Raw genomic sequence first — 12,602 nt, 5'->3', positions numbered from 1 at the left:
TAGGCTTTGCTGTTCCATTTATAGAGCACAGGCAGAGTAGATTCAGCATAATTCATAAGGCTCTGGGATTTTGCAGGCCCAGCCTACAGCGTTTTTCCTTAAATCTCATGAACTGACCTCTGCTAGCTTCCAACTTTTCTTCTGCAGCTTCCTCACCTCTCTCAGCCTTCACAGAATTGAGGAGAGTCGTGGCCTTGCTTTGGATTAGGCTTTGGCTCAAGGAATTTTGTGGCTGGTTTGATCTTCTATCCAGACTGCTACCTATCAGCATGAAGGCTGTTTCGCATTCTTATCACTCATGTGTTCAGTGGAGTAGCACTTTTAATTTTCTTCAAGAACTTTTCCTTTGCATTCACAATTTGGCTAATTATTTGGCACAAGAGGCTTCCCTTCCAGCCTATCAGCTTTGGACATGCCTTCCTCACTAAGCTTAATCATTTCTAGCTTTTTATTTCAAGTGACAGATGTGTGACTCTTCCTTTCACTTGAACACTTAGAGGCCATTGTAGGGTTATTAATTGGCTTAATTTCAACATTGTTGTGTCTCAGGGAATAGGAAGGCCTGAGGAGAGGGAGAGAGACCGGGAACAGTCAGCCAGTGAAGCAGTCAGAACACACACAACATTTATTAATTAAGTTTGCAGTCTAATTATGGGCATAGTTCATGGTATCCTAAAACAGTTACAAAAAGAGCATCAAGATAACTGGTCTGCTGTGTGGGCTCACGCCTGTAATCCCAGCACTTTGGGAGGCTGAGGTGGGCAGATCACGAGGTCAGGAGTTCAAGACCAGCCTGACCAACATGGTGAAACCCCGTCTCTACTAAAACTACAAAATTAACCAGGCATGGTGGTGCATGCCTGTAATACTAGCTACTTGGGAAGCCGATGCAGGAGAATCGCTTGAACCCGAGAGGCAAAGGTTGCAGTGACCCAAGATTGCGCCATTGCACTCCAGCCTGGGCAAAAAAAGCAAAACTCCATCTCAAAAGAAAAAAAAAAAAGAGTCACTAACTGGGTAGGTCAGGCCATTTGGGATGTAACATCCTTTTGTTGTTGTTGTTGTTCTTTTTTTTTTTTCCTTGTTTTGAGACGGAGTCTCTCTCTGTCGCCCAGGCTGGAGTGCAGTGGGCTCACTGCAACCTCCGCCTCCCCAGTTCAAACGATTCTTCTGCCTCAGCCTCCCAAGTAGCTGGGACTAAAGGTGTGCGCCACCACGCCGGCTAATTTTTGTATTTTTAGTACGGACGGGGTTTCACCATATTGGCCATCCCAAAGGGCTGGGATTACGGGCTTTTTTTTTGAGATGGAGTCTCACTGTGTCACCCAGGCTGGAGTGCAGTGGCACAATCTTGGCTCATTGCAGCCTCCACCACCCGAATTCAAGCGATTTACCTGCCTCAGCCTCCCGAGTAGCTGGGACTACGGGCACACACCACCATACCCAGCTAATTTTTGTATTTTTAGTAGAGATGACGTTTCACCATGTTAGCCAGGCTGGTCTTGAACTCCTGACCTCAGGTGATCCACCCACCTCGGCCTCCCAAAGTGCTGGGATTACAGGCGTGAGCCACAGCACCCGGCCGAATGTAACATCTCTACCAAGAATAACACCATTAGCAGCAATAATAAAACCCACAACAGTCTTTTGAATGATTTATGTGCACATCCATGCATCATCTCTATACTCAAAAGCCTGCCCCTCTCTCACAGGGTAATTTGTGCTATTCATTCTTTCATCAGTCACCGATGTCTACACTGTGCCAGGCCCTGGTCAGGGCAATACCAGAGAAATGAAGAAAAGAGACATGGTTTCTGCCCAAGGGAGCTCACAGACAGAGGAGCCAGACCCATACTAGAGTTGGCTAATGCTAATGAAGGACCCCATAGAAGTGCTAAATACAAGTGCAGGTAGCTATCTTGTTTAGAGCTCAGAGGGAAGCGACTGAAATATTTGCTACCGGAGCTAGGCCTTGAAAATAATAGAAAAATCCAACGGGGGAAGAAGAGCATTCCCCAGGCAGGGGAAACTAGGTGTGCAGAAGCAGGGGGCAAGAAAACACAAGTCAACGTGGAGAAAGGCCAGTTGGGTGGAGCACAGGATGGCAGAAGGCAGGAGAGGAAGAGCTGGTAAGCAGGGGACCCAGTGGGAGAGCCTTGTGTGCCAGGCTAGAGCTGGGAGGTGTGCTGACCAGGAAAAGAATGGATTTACATTTCAGAGAAAGCCAGAGCAGACGCTGGGCCAGCATTGGAGTGTGCCAGGCCTGCCAAGGCAGGGTGAGAGCTGTGCTTCTCTGTTGGCAGAATGAATGCCATGAATCTCAGTGCCATGTGTGGCTGAGTCATCCGTGGAACGGGAAACAAAGGCTGGAGTCCAGTCTCTGAAGGCACCTCTCAGTACAATGCCCTTTCCCTTCTGTGGGCCTCCAGGTTAGCCAGCCTGGGGCTACAAGTCATGCCCAGATTTTACATCCAATCTAAGGGCAAGTGGGAAGCCACACAAAATTAGGGTTTTGGTCACAGTCCTGCCAGAAAAGGAAACAGCTTTTAAAAACTATTAAAAATATTTTAGGGATTTGAATTCAGAAACTACTTCAGGAATTTGTTAAATTTTGTAATTTTGATAACTGAACTGTGGTTAAGTGGTTGTATAAGAGAAAGTCCAGGCTGGGAGCAGTGGCTCACGCCTGTTAATCTCAGCACTTTGGGAGGCCAAGGTGGGTGGATCACCTGAGGTCAGGAGTTCATGACCACCCTGACCAACATGGTGAAACCCCGTCTCTACTAAAAATACAAAAATTAGCCAGATGTGGTAGCACCTGCCTGTAATCCCAGCTATTCGGGAGGCTGAGACATGAGAATTGCTTGAACCTGGGAGGCGGAGGTTTCCGTGAGCCGAGATTGCGTCACTGCACGCCAGCCTGGCGACAGAGCAAGACTCCGTCTCAAAAAAAGAATAAAAAAATACAAAACTTAGCAGGGTGTAGTGGCTTTTGCGCCTGTAATCCCAGCTACCTGGGAGGCAGAGGCAGGAAGAATCGCTTAAACTGGGAGGCAGAGGTTTGCAGTGATCTGAGATCAAGCCACTGCACTCCAGCCTGGGCAATAGAGCAAGACTCCACCTCAAAAAACAATTATATGAAAATGAAAAGCAAGCCAGGTGTAGTGTAGTCCCAGCTACTTGGGAGGCTGAGGTGGGGGGATTGCTTGAGCCTGGGAGGTAGAGGTTACAGTAAGCTGAAATGGCACCACTGCACTCCAGCCTGAGCAACAGAGCAAGATACTGTTTCAAAACAAAAAAAAAGTAACAAAAAATTTCAGGAATGTTAACTCTGTTTATCCCTTAGTACCCACCATAGAATCTTAACATTACTATAAATAAACAATGATTTATTTCTTAAGTTTCCATTCTCTGCTAGACACTAGATTAGAGGGTTGTAAATACATTATTTCTAATCTTGTAAAATAATTATTTCTATTCCCATTTTACAGGTGAGGAAACCAAGGCCAAAGAACATGAGGTATTAGCCAGGTGTGGTAGTGTACACCTGTGGTCCCAGCTATTCAGGAGACTGAGGTGGAAGGATTACTTGAGCCCAGGAGTTCAAGGCTGCAGTGAGCTAAGATCATGCTACTGCACCATAGCCCAGGTGACAGAGCAAGACACTGTCTCTAAATTTTTTTTTTTTTGAGACGGAGTTTTGTTCTTGTTGCCCAGGCTGGAGTGCAATGGTGTGATCTCGGCTCACCACAACCTCCGCCTCCTGGGTTCAAGTGATTCTCCTGCCTCAGCCTCCCTAGTAGCTGGGATTACAGGCATGTGCCACCACACCCGGCTAATTTTGTATTTTTAGTAAGGTGGGGTTTCTCCATGTTGGTCAGGCTGGTCTCGAACTCCCAACCTCAGGTGATCTGCCCGCCTCGGCCTCCCAAAGTGCTGGGATTATAGGCATGAGCCACCACGCCCGGCCCCCTGTCGCTAAATTAAAGTAAAAAATAAATAAAAGGTGGTTAGGTATCTAGTAAGAAGCAGAGCCAGGGATCGAAAGCCAAGGCTTTTCCCACTGCAGTTCTTAGTGTTCACTGAATTAAATATAGCAGTTAGAACAATTAAAGTTTAAGGTACCAGCCAGGTGTAGTGGCTCACGCCTGTAATCCTAGCACTTTGGGAGGCCAAGGCGGGTGGATTGCCTGAGCTCAGGAGTTCGAGACCAGCCTGGGCAATATGGTGAAACACCTTATCTACTAAAATACAAAAAATCAGCCAGGCTTGGTGGTGCACACCTGTAGTCCCAGTTACTCAAGAGGCTGAGGCATGAGAATTGCTTGAACCCAGGAAGTTGGAGGTTGCAGTGAGCTGAGACGGCACTACTACAGTCTAGCCTGGGCAACACAGGAAGACTAAAAAAAAAAAAAAAAAAAAGTTTTAGGCTGGGCTTGGTGGCTCACACCTATAATCCCAGCACTTTGGGAGGCTGAGGCAGGTGAATCACCTGAGGTCAGGAATTCAAGACCAGCCTGGCCAACATGGTAAAACTCCCATCTCTACTAAAAAATACGAAACTAGCCAGCCGTGGTGGTGGGCGCCTGTAATCCCCGCTACTCGGGAGGTTGAGGCAGGAGAATTGCTTGAACTTGGGAGGCAGAGATTGCAATGAGGCGAGACTGCGCCACTGCACTCCAGCCCAGTGACACAGCAAGACTCAGTCTTGCCCGGTGGTTCATGCCTGTAGTCCCAGCACTTTGGGAGGCTGAGGTGGGCAGATCATGAGATCAGGAGTTAAAGACCAGCCTGGCCAACATGGTGAAACCCCATCTCTACTAAAAATGTAAAAATTAGCCAGGCATGGTGGCGCATGCCTGTAATCCTAGCTACTCAGGAGGTCGAGGCAGGAGAATTGCTTGAACCTGGGAGGCGGAGGTTGTAGTGAGCTGTGATCACACCACTGCACTCCAGCTGGGGTGACAGAGTGATACTCCGTCTCAAAAAAAAAAAAAAAAAAGAAAGAAGGGCTGGGCGCAGTGGCTCACGCCTATAATCCCAGTACTTTGGGAGGCCGAGGCGGGCGGATCAAGAGGTCAAGAGATCGAGATCATCCTGGCTAACACAGTGAAACCCCAAACCCCATCTCTACTAAAAAAATTAGCCGGGCGTGGTGGCATGTGCCTGTAGTCCCAGCTACTCGGGAGGCTGAAGCAGGAGAATTGCTTGAACCCGGGAGGTGGAGGTTGCAGCCACGGTACTCCAGCCTGGGTGACAGAGACTCTGTCTCAAAAAAAAAAAAAAGAAATATTAGAGACTCTCTGTATTAATGAGAATGATGATGAACACTGTGATCTAAAGAGCACCCTCATTATTAGGCAAAGGCAAAGCATTATACAGAGGAATATTATGCAATTATTTCGAAAGAGTTACGTGAGCATACTCCCATTAGTATTGCCAAATAAAATAGCAACATATTAGGGACATAGCTATGCTAAAAGATCAGCCATTTCAAATTTAAATGGGCATCCTGTATTTTTATTTGCTGTATCTGGCAACCCTAAATGCTATGGAAAGATGTCTGGTTTTTTTTTTATATGAACGAAATAAGCTACTGAGATACAAAAATAGCACAGTCCCACTTTTGTTTAGAAAAATGTGTAAGTAGGCCGGGCGCGGTGGCTCAAGCCTGTAATCCCAGCACTTTGGGAGGCCGAGACGGGCGGATCACGAGGTCAGGAGATCGAGACCATCCTGGCTAACACGGTGAAACCCCGTCTCTACTAAAAAATACAAAAAACTAGCCGGGCGAAGTGGCGGGCGCCTGTAGTCCCAGCTACTTGGGAGGCTGAGGCAGGAGAATGGCGTGAACCCGGGAGGCGGAGCTTGCAGTGAGCTGAGATCCGGCCACTGCACTCCAGCCTGGGCGACAGAGCATGACTCCGTCTCAAAAAAAAAAAGAAAAAGAAAAAGAAAAATGTGTAAGTATAGAAAAAAGTCTGGAAAAATATATATTATAGTGTTAACATTCTCTCTAGGGAATGAAATTCTTTCTTTTTTTTTTTTTTTTTTTTTTTTTTTTGAGACGGAGTCTCGCTCTGCCGCCCAGGCTGGAGTGCAGTGGCCAGATCTCGACTCACTGCAAGCTCCGCCTCCCGGGTTCACGCCATTCTCCTGCCTCAGCCTCCCAAGTAGCTGGGACTACAGGCGCCCGCCACCTCGCCCGGCTAGTTTTTTTTTTTGTATTTTTTTAGTAGAGACGGGGTTTCACCGTGTCAGCCAGGATGGTCTCGATCTCCTGACCTCGTGATCTGCCCGTCTCGGCCTCCCAAAGTGCTGGGATTACAGGCTTGAGCCACCGCGCCCGGAATGAAATTATCTAGCGTAGCCATGGAGAGAAGACTATTAGTACTTACTTATTTACTTTCTAAACTACTGTATTGCCTGCATTTTTAATTGAAAATTTTATTGAGATAATTTCAGATTCATACGCAGTAGTAAAAAATAATACAGGCTGGGTGTGATGGCTCACGCCTGTAATCCCAGCACTTTGAAGGGCTGAAGCAGGCAGATTGCTTGAGCCCAGGAGTTCAAGACCAGCCTGGGCAGCATGGTGAAATCCCATCTCTACAAAAAATATAATAATCAGTCCAGTGTGGTGGCTCACACCTGTAGTCCCAACTACTTCTCAGGAGGCTGAGATGGGAGAATCACCCGAGCCCAGGAGGTTAAGGCTGCAGTGAGCTGTGATGGCACCACTGCACTCCAGCCTGGGTGACAGAGCAAGTCCCTGTCTCAAAATAATAATAACAATAATAATAATAATAATACAAATAAATCCCTTTTTTGTTTGACTCAGTTTCAACCAAAGGTAACATTTTGCAAAAGTATAGAACAATATCATAATCAGGATATTGACATTGGCTCAGTAATCCACTGGTCTTATTCAGATTTCCCCAATTTACTCATTTGTGTACGTGTGCATTAAGTTCTATATAATTTTTCACTTGTGTAAGTTCATGTACCTACCAACATAGTCAAGACAATGAAAAGTTGGAACATCACAAGGATCCCTTATGTTGTCCTTTTATAACAACTTCTACCTCCCACTGGATCTTTCCCCACCCCTGCCCACTATCCTTTTGACAAACACTAATCTGTCCTCTATTTCTGAAGTTTTCTCATTTCAAAAAGACTATATAAATGGAATTTTACACCATGTAACCTGGGATTGTCTTTTTTCACACAGGATAAATTCCTGGAAATTCATCCAAGTTGTTGTGTATATCAATAGTTCATTCTTGGCTGGGTGCGGTGGCTCACGCCTCTAATCCCAGCACTTTGGGAGGCCCAGTCAGGTGGATCACTTGAGGTCAGGAGTTTGAGACCAGCCTGGCCAACATGGTGAAACCCCGCCTCTACTAAAAATACAAAAAATTAACCAGGCATGGTGGCGTGTGTCTGTAATCCCAGCTGCTTGGGAGGCTGAGGCAAGAGACTCACTTAAATCCGAGAGGCAGAAGTTGCAGTAAGCCGAGATCCCGCCACCACACTCCAGCCTGGGCGACAGAGTCAGACTCCATCTCAAAACAAACAAAAAAAATTAGTTCATTCCTTTTTATTGATGAATAGTATTTTATGATATGTATGTACCAGTTTGTTTAACCATTTACCTGTTGAAGGACATCTGAGATCTTGGCTCACCACAACCTCCGCCTCCTGGGTTCAAGCGATTCTCCTGCCTCAGCCTCCTGAGTAGCTGGGTTTACAGGCGTGCACCACCACGACTGGCTACTTTTTGTATTTTTAGTAGAGACGAGTTTCACCATGTTGACCAGGCTGGTCTTGAACTCCTAACTTCAGGTGACCCACCTACCTCGGCCTCTCAAAGTGCTGGGATTACAGGCGTGAGCCACTGCGCCTGGCCTATTATATGCATTTTTGAATAAAATTTTCTATCAAAAAATAATAGACTATTGTGTTAGTCAGGGTTCTCCAAATTGACATGACCATTAAGAGATATAAATATAAGAGAGAAGATTAATAAGGAGAATTGACTCTGGTGATTATGGGAGACTCAGCAAGGCATCTGCAATCTGGAGACCTTAGGATGCCAGTATTGTGGTTCAGTCCAAGTTCAAAAGCCTCAGAACCAGTGGAGCTGATGGTACAGTTCTCACTCTGAGGCCACAGGCTTGATAACCCTGCGGGAGGGTGATTGTAAGCCCTGGAGTCCCAAGCCCTGGAAAGCCTGGAATTCTGATGTCCAAGGGCAAGAGGAGGAGAATATCCCAGCCTGGGGATCAGGGGAGTGAGGAAGGAGGAAAAGGAAATCCTTTCCTCTCTTTTTTTGTTCTATTGGGCCCCTAGAGAATTGGATGGTGCCCACTCACACTGAGAGTGAATCTTCCCTTCTCAGTCCACTGACTGTGAGGAAACATCCTCACAGACACATCCAGAAAAAAATGCTTACTAGTTCTTTAAGTATTCCTCAATCCAGTAGAGGCAACACCCAAAATTAACCATCACAATTATATAAAAATATTAAAACATCAACATGATCAAAACACAAATTCAAGGCCGGGCGCGGTGGCTCAAGCCTGTAATCCCAGCACTTTGGGAGGCCGAGACGGGCGGATCACGAGGTCAGGAGATCGAGAGACGATCCCGGCTAACACGGTGAAACCCCGTCTCTACTAAAAAATACAAAAAACTAGCCGGGCGAGGTGGCGGGCGCCTGTAGTCCCAGCTACTTGGGAGGCTGAGGCAGGAGAATGGCATAAACCCGGGAGGCGGAGCTTGCAGTGAGCTGAGATCTGGCCACTGCACTCCAGCCTGGGTGACAGAGCAAGACTCCGTCTCAAAAAAAAAAAAAAAAAACAAATTCAAAAGCAAACAAAAAAAGTGGGAAATATTTACCACTTATGTATGGACAAGGGGCCAGCTTCTTTAACACATAATTTCTCCAAATCAATAAGGAAAACTAAATCAATAAAAAAACTAAGCTAGGCACGGTGGCTCACGCCTGTAATCCCAGCACTTTGGGAGGCTGAGGTGGGTGGATCACGAGGTCTGGTGTTTGAGACCAGCCTGACCAACATGATGAAACCTCATTTCTACTAAAAAATACAAAAATTAGCCAGGTGTGGTGGTGCACACCTGTAATCCCAGCTACTCAGGAGGCTGAGGCAGGAGAATCGCTTGAACCTGGGAGGCAGAGGTTGCAGTGAGCTGAGATCGCACCATGGCACTCCAGCCTGGGCAACAGGAGCGAAACTCCGTCTCAAGAAAAAAAAAGGAAAAAAATGTTAAGAATGTTGATGATGGGCCGGGCGCGGTGGCTCAAGCCTGTAATCCCAGCACTTTGGGAGGCCGAGACGGGCAGATCACGAGGTCAGGAGATCGAGACCATCCTGGCTAACACGGTGAAACCCTGTCTCTACTAAAAAATACAAAAAAACTAGCCGGGTGAGGTGGCGGGCGCCTGTAGTCCCAGCTACTCAGGAGGCTGAGGCAGGAGAATGGCGTGAACCCGGGAGGCAGAGCTTGCAGTGAGCTGAGATCCGGCCACAGCACTCCAGCCTGGGTGACAGAGCGAGACTCTGTCTCAAAAAAAAAAAAAAAAAAAAAAAAAAAGAATGTTGATGATGAAATGAAGTCGCTTCCTTTGAGATAGGAGTTTGACAGGACTGGTTTCACAAGACACAGCTCACAAAGACCCAGCTGATAAAACATAGAGCAAAAGAAGCCGGTCAAAACCCACCCAAACCACGATGGCCAGGAAAGCGACCTCTGATCATCCTCACTGCTTATCATATGCTAATTATAATACATTAGCATGTTAAAGGAAACTCCCACTAGTGCAATGACAGTTTACAAACACCATGGCAATGTCTGGAAGTTACCTTGTGTGCTCTGAAAGAAAGAGGAACCCTAGGTTCCAGGAATTCCCTGCCACTTTCCTAGAAAACTCATGAAGGGCCGGGCACGGTGGCTCAAACCTGTAATCCCAGCACTTTGGGAGGCCGAGACGGGCGGATCACAAGGTCAGGAGATCGAGACCATCCTGGCTAACACGGCGAAACCCCGTCTCTACTAAAAACACAAAAAATTAGCCGGGCGAGGTGGCAGCGCCTGTAGTCCCAGCTACTCGGGAGGCTGAGGCAGGAGAATGGCGTGAACCCGGGAGGCGGAGCTTGCAGTGAGCTGAGATCTGGCCACTGCACTCCAGCCTGGGCGACAGAGCGAGACTCCATCTCATTAAAAAAAAAAAAAAAAAAAAAGAAAACTCATGAAGAATCCACTCCTTGTTTAGCGTATGATCAAGAAATAACCATAATAACCATAAAAACAGCCACCCACCAGCCCTCAGGGCTGCTCTGCCTATGGAGGCTACTTTTTATTTATTTTATTATTATTTTTTTTCTTTTTTTTGAGACGGAGTCTTTCTTTGTCGCCTAGGCTGGAGTGCAGTGGTGTATGGTTTCGGCTCACCGCAAGCTCTGCCTCCCGGGTTCACGCCGTTCTCCTGCCTCAGTCTCCCGAGTAACTGGGACTACAGACGCCCGCCACCTCAACTGGCTCATTTTTTGTATTTTTAGTAGAGATGGGGTTTCACCGTATTAGCCAGGATGGTCTCGATCTCCTGACCTTGTGATCTGCCCTCCTCGGCCTCCCAAAGTGTTGGGATTACAGGGGTGAGCCACGGTGCCTGGCCTATTTATTTATTTATTTATTTTGGGGACGGAGTTTCACTCTTGTTGCCCAAGCTGGAGTGCAACGGCGTGACCTCGGCTCACTGTAACCTCTGCCTCCTGGGTTCAAGCCTCAACCTCCCAAGTAGCTGGGATTACAGCCATGCGCCACCATGCCCAGCTAATTTTTTGTATTTTCAGTAAAAACAGGGTTTCACCATGCTGGCCAGGCTGGTCTTGAACTCCTGACCTCGTGATCCACCCACCTCGGCTTTCCAAAGTGCTGGGATTACAGGCATGAGCCACCACTCCCAGCTATTTATTTATTTTTTTAAGACGTCTCACTCTGTCGCCCAGGCTGGAGTATAGTGGGGCAATCTCAGCTCATTGTAACTCCCGCCTCCTGGGTTCAAGTGATGCTCGTGCCTCAGCCTCCTAAACAGCTGGGATTACAGGCATGTGCCACCACACCCAGCTAATATTTGTATTTTTGTAGAGACGGCATTTCACCATGTTGACCAGGCTGTGAATTACTTCCTGTGAAACCAAGAACCCACGGGGCCTCCCAGGCTGAACCCCAATTCTGGAGTTCACCCTGTGACACCTTCAAACCTTAACCAAGGCGGGGCACAGTGGCTCATGCCTGTAATCCCAGCACTTTGAGAGGCCGAGACACATGAGGCCAGGAGTTTGAGACCAGCCTGGCAAACATGGTGAAACCTTCTGTCTACTAAAAATGCAAAAATTAGCCAGGCGTGGTGGTGCGTGCCTGTAATCCCACCTTCTTGGGAGGCTGAGGGATGAGAATAGCTTGAACCCCGGAGATGGAGTTTGTAGTTAGCAAATATCACACCACTGCCCTTCAGCCTGGGCAACAGAGCGAGAACCTATCTCAAAAACAAACGAACAAACCTTAACCAAGAGAACAGAAAGCACATAACTAAGAGGGTATAATTGTCAGAGGCATTTGAACTAGAGCAACTCCATCTTGAATAAAGCTGGGTAAAATAAAGCTGAAACCTACTAGGCTGCATTCCCAGAAGGTTAAGGCATTCTAAGTCACAGGATGAGATAGGAGGTCAGCACAAGATACAGGTCACAAAGACCTTGCTGATAAAACAGTTTGCCGGAAAGCAGCCAGCTAAAACTCACCAAAGCCAAGATGACGATAAGAGTGACCTCTGGGTGTCCTGACTCCTACACTCCCACCAGCACCATGACAGTTTGCTGTGCCAACTGTCACAAATGCCATGGCAACGTCACGAAGTTACCCCAGAGGGTCTAAAAAGGGGAGGAATGAATAATCTACACCTTGTTTAGCATATCATCAAGAGATAACCATAAAAATGGGCAACCAGCATCCCTCAGGCTGCTCTGTGAAGTAGGCATTCCTTTCTTCCTTTACTTTGCTAATAAACTTGCTTTCATTTACTCTACTGACTCGCCCTGAATTCTTTCTTGTGTGAGATCCAAGAACCCTCTCTTGGGATCTGCATCAGGACCCCTTTCCGGTAACATAGTTGTCAAAGAAATGATAATCAAGGAAACTGTAAATTGCTGGTAACAAAAGTGGAGAAGGAAGGGGACCCGCATGGAGCCCAGAGGGCAAAAGGATAAACTTTTTTTTTTGAAACGAAGTTTCGCTCTCATCTCCCAGGCCGGAGTGCAATGGCGCGACCTTGGCTCACTGCAACCTCTACCTCCTGGGTTCCAGTGATTCTCCTGCCTCAGCTTTCCACGTAGCTGGGATTACAGGCAAGCACCACCGCGCCTGGCTACTTTTTTGTATTTTTAGTAGAGACAGGGTTTCTCCACGTTGGTCAGGCTGGTCTTGAACTTCCGACCTCAGGTGATCCAAGTTTGGGAGTAGCCTGGCCAACATGGTGAAACCCCATCTCTACTAAAAATACAAAAAAAAAAAAAAAA

General features: G+C 47.1%; 1 protein-coding gene across 2 annotated transcripts in view; it reads right to left on the bottom strand.

The window, feature by feature from the left end:
- The window catches only part of LOC105485788 (maternal embryonic leucine zipper kinase), a 120,664-nt gene extending 108,745 nt beyond the window's left edge, over positions 1-11,919 (bottom strand). The window contains exons 1-2 of one of the 2 annotated variants that reach the window (XM_071078011.1): positions 11,829-11,866; positions 7,486-7,565 (exon numbers count right to left, since the gene is read on the bottom strand). The gene's annotated coding sequence lies outside the window, so the exon portion shown is untranslated. Of the gene's footprint in view, positions 1-7,485; positions 7,566-11,828 lie in introns of both variants that reach the window. The other variant, XM_071078009.1, reaches the window with a different exon arrangement.
- Between the last annotated feature and the right edge of the window lie 683 nt (positions 11,920-12,602).

Source organism: Macaca nemestrina, chromosome 14, assembly GCF_043159975.1.
Source record: "Macaca nemestrina isolate mMacNem1 chromosome 14, mMacNem.hap1, whole genome shotgun sequence".
NCBI lineage: Eukaryota > Metazoa > Chordata > Mammalia > Primates > Cercopithecidae > Macaca > Macaca nemestrina.
Note: the sequence above shows the minus strand (reverse complement) of the source record. Positions and strands in the feature narration are given on the sequence as shown.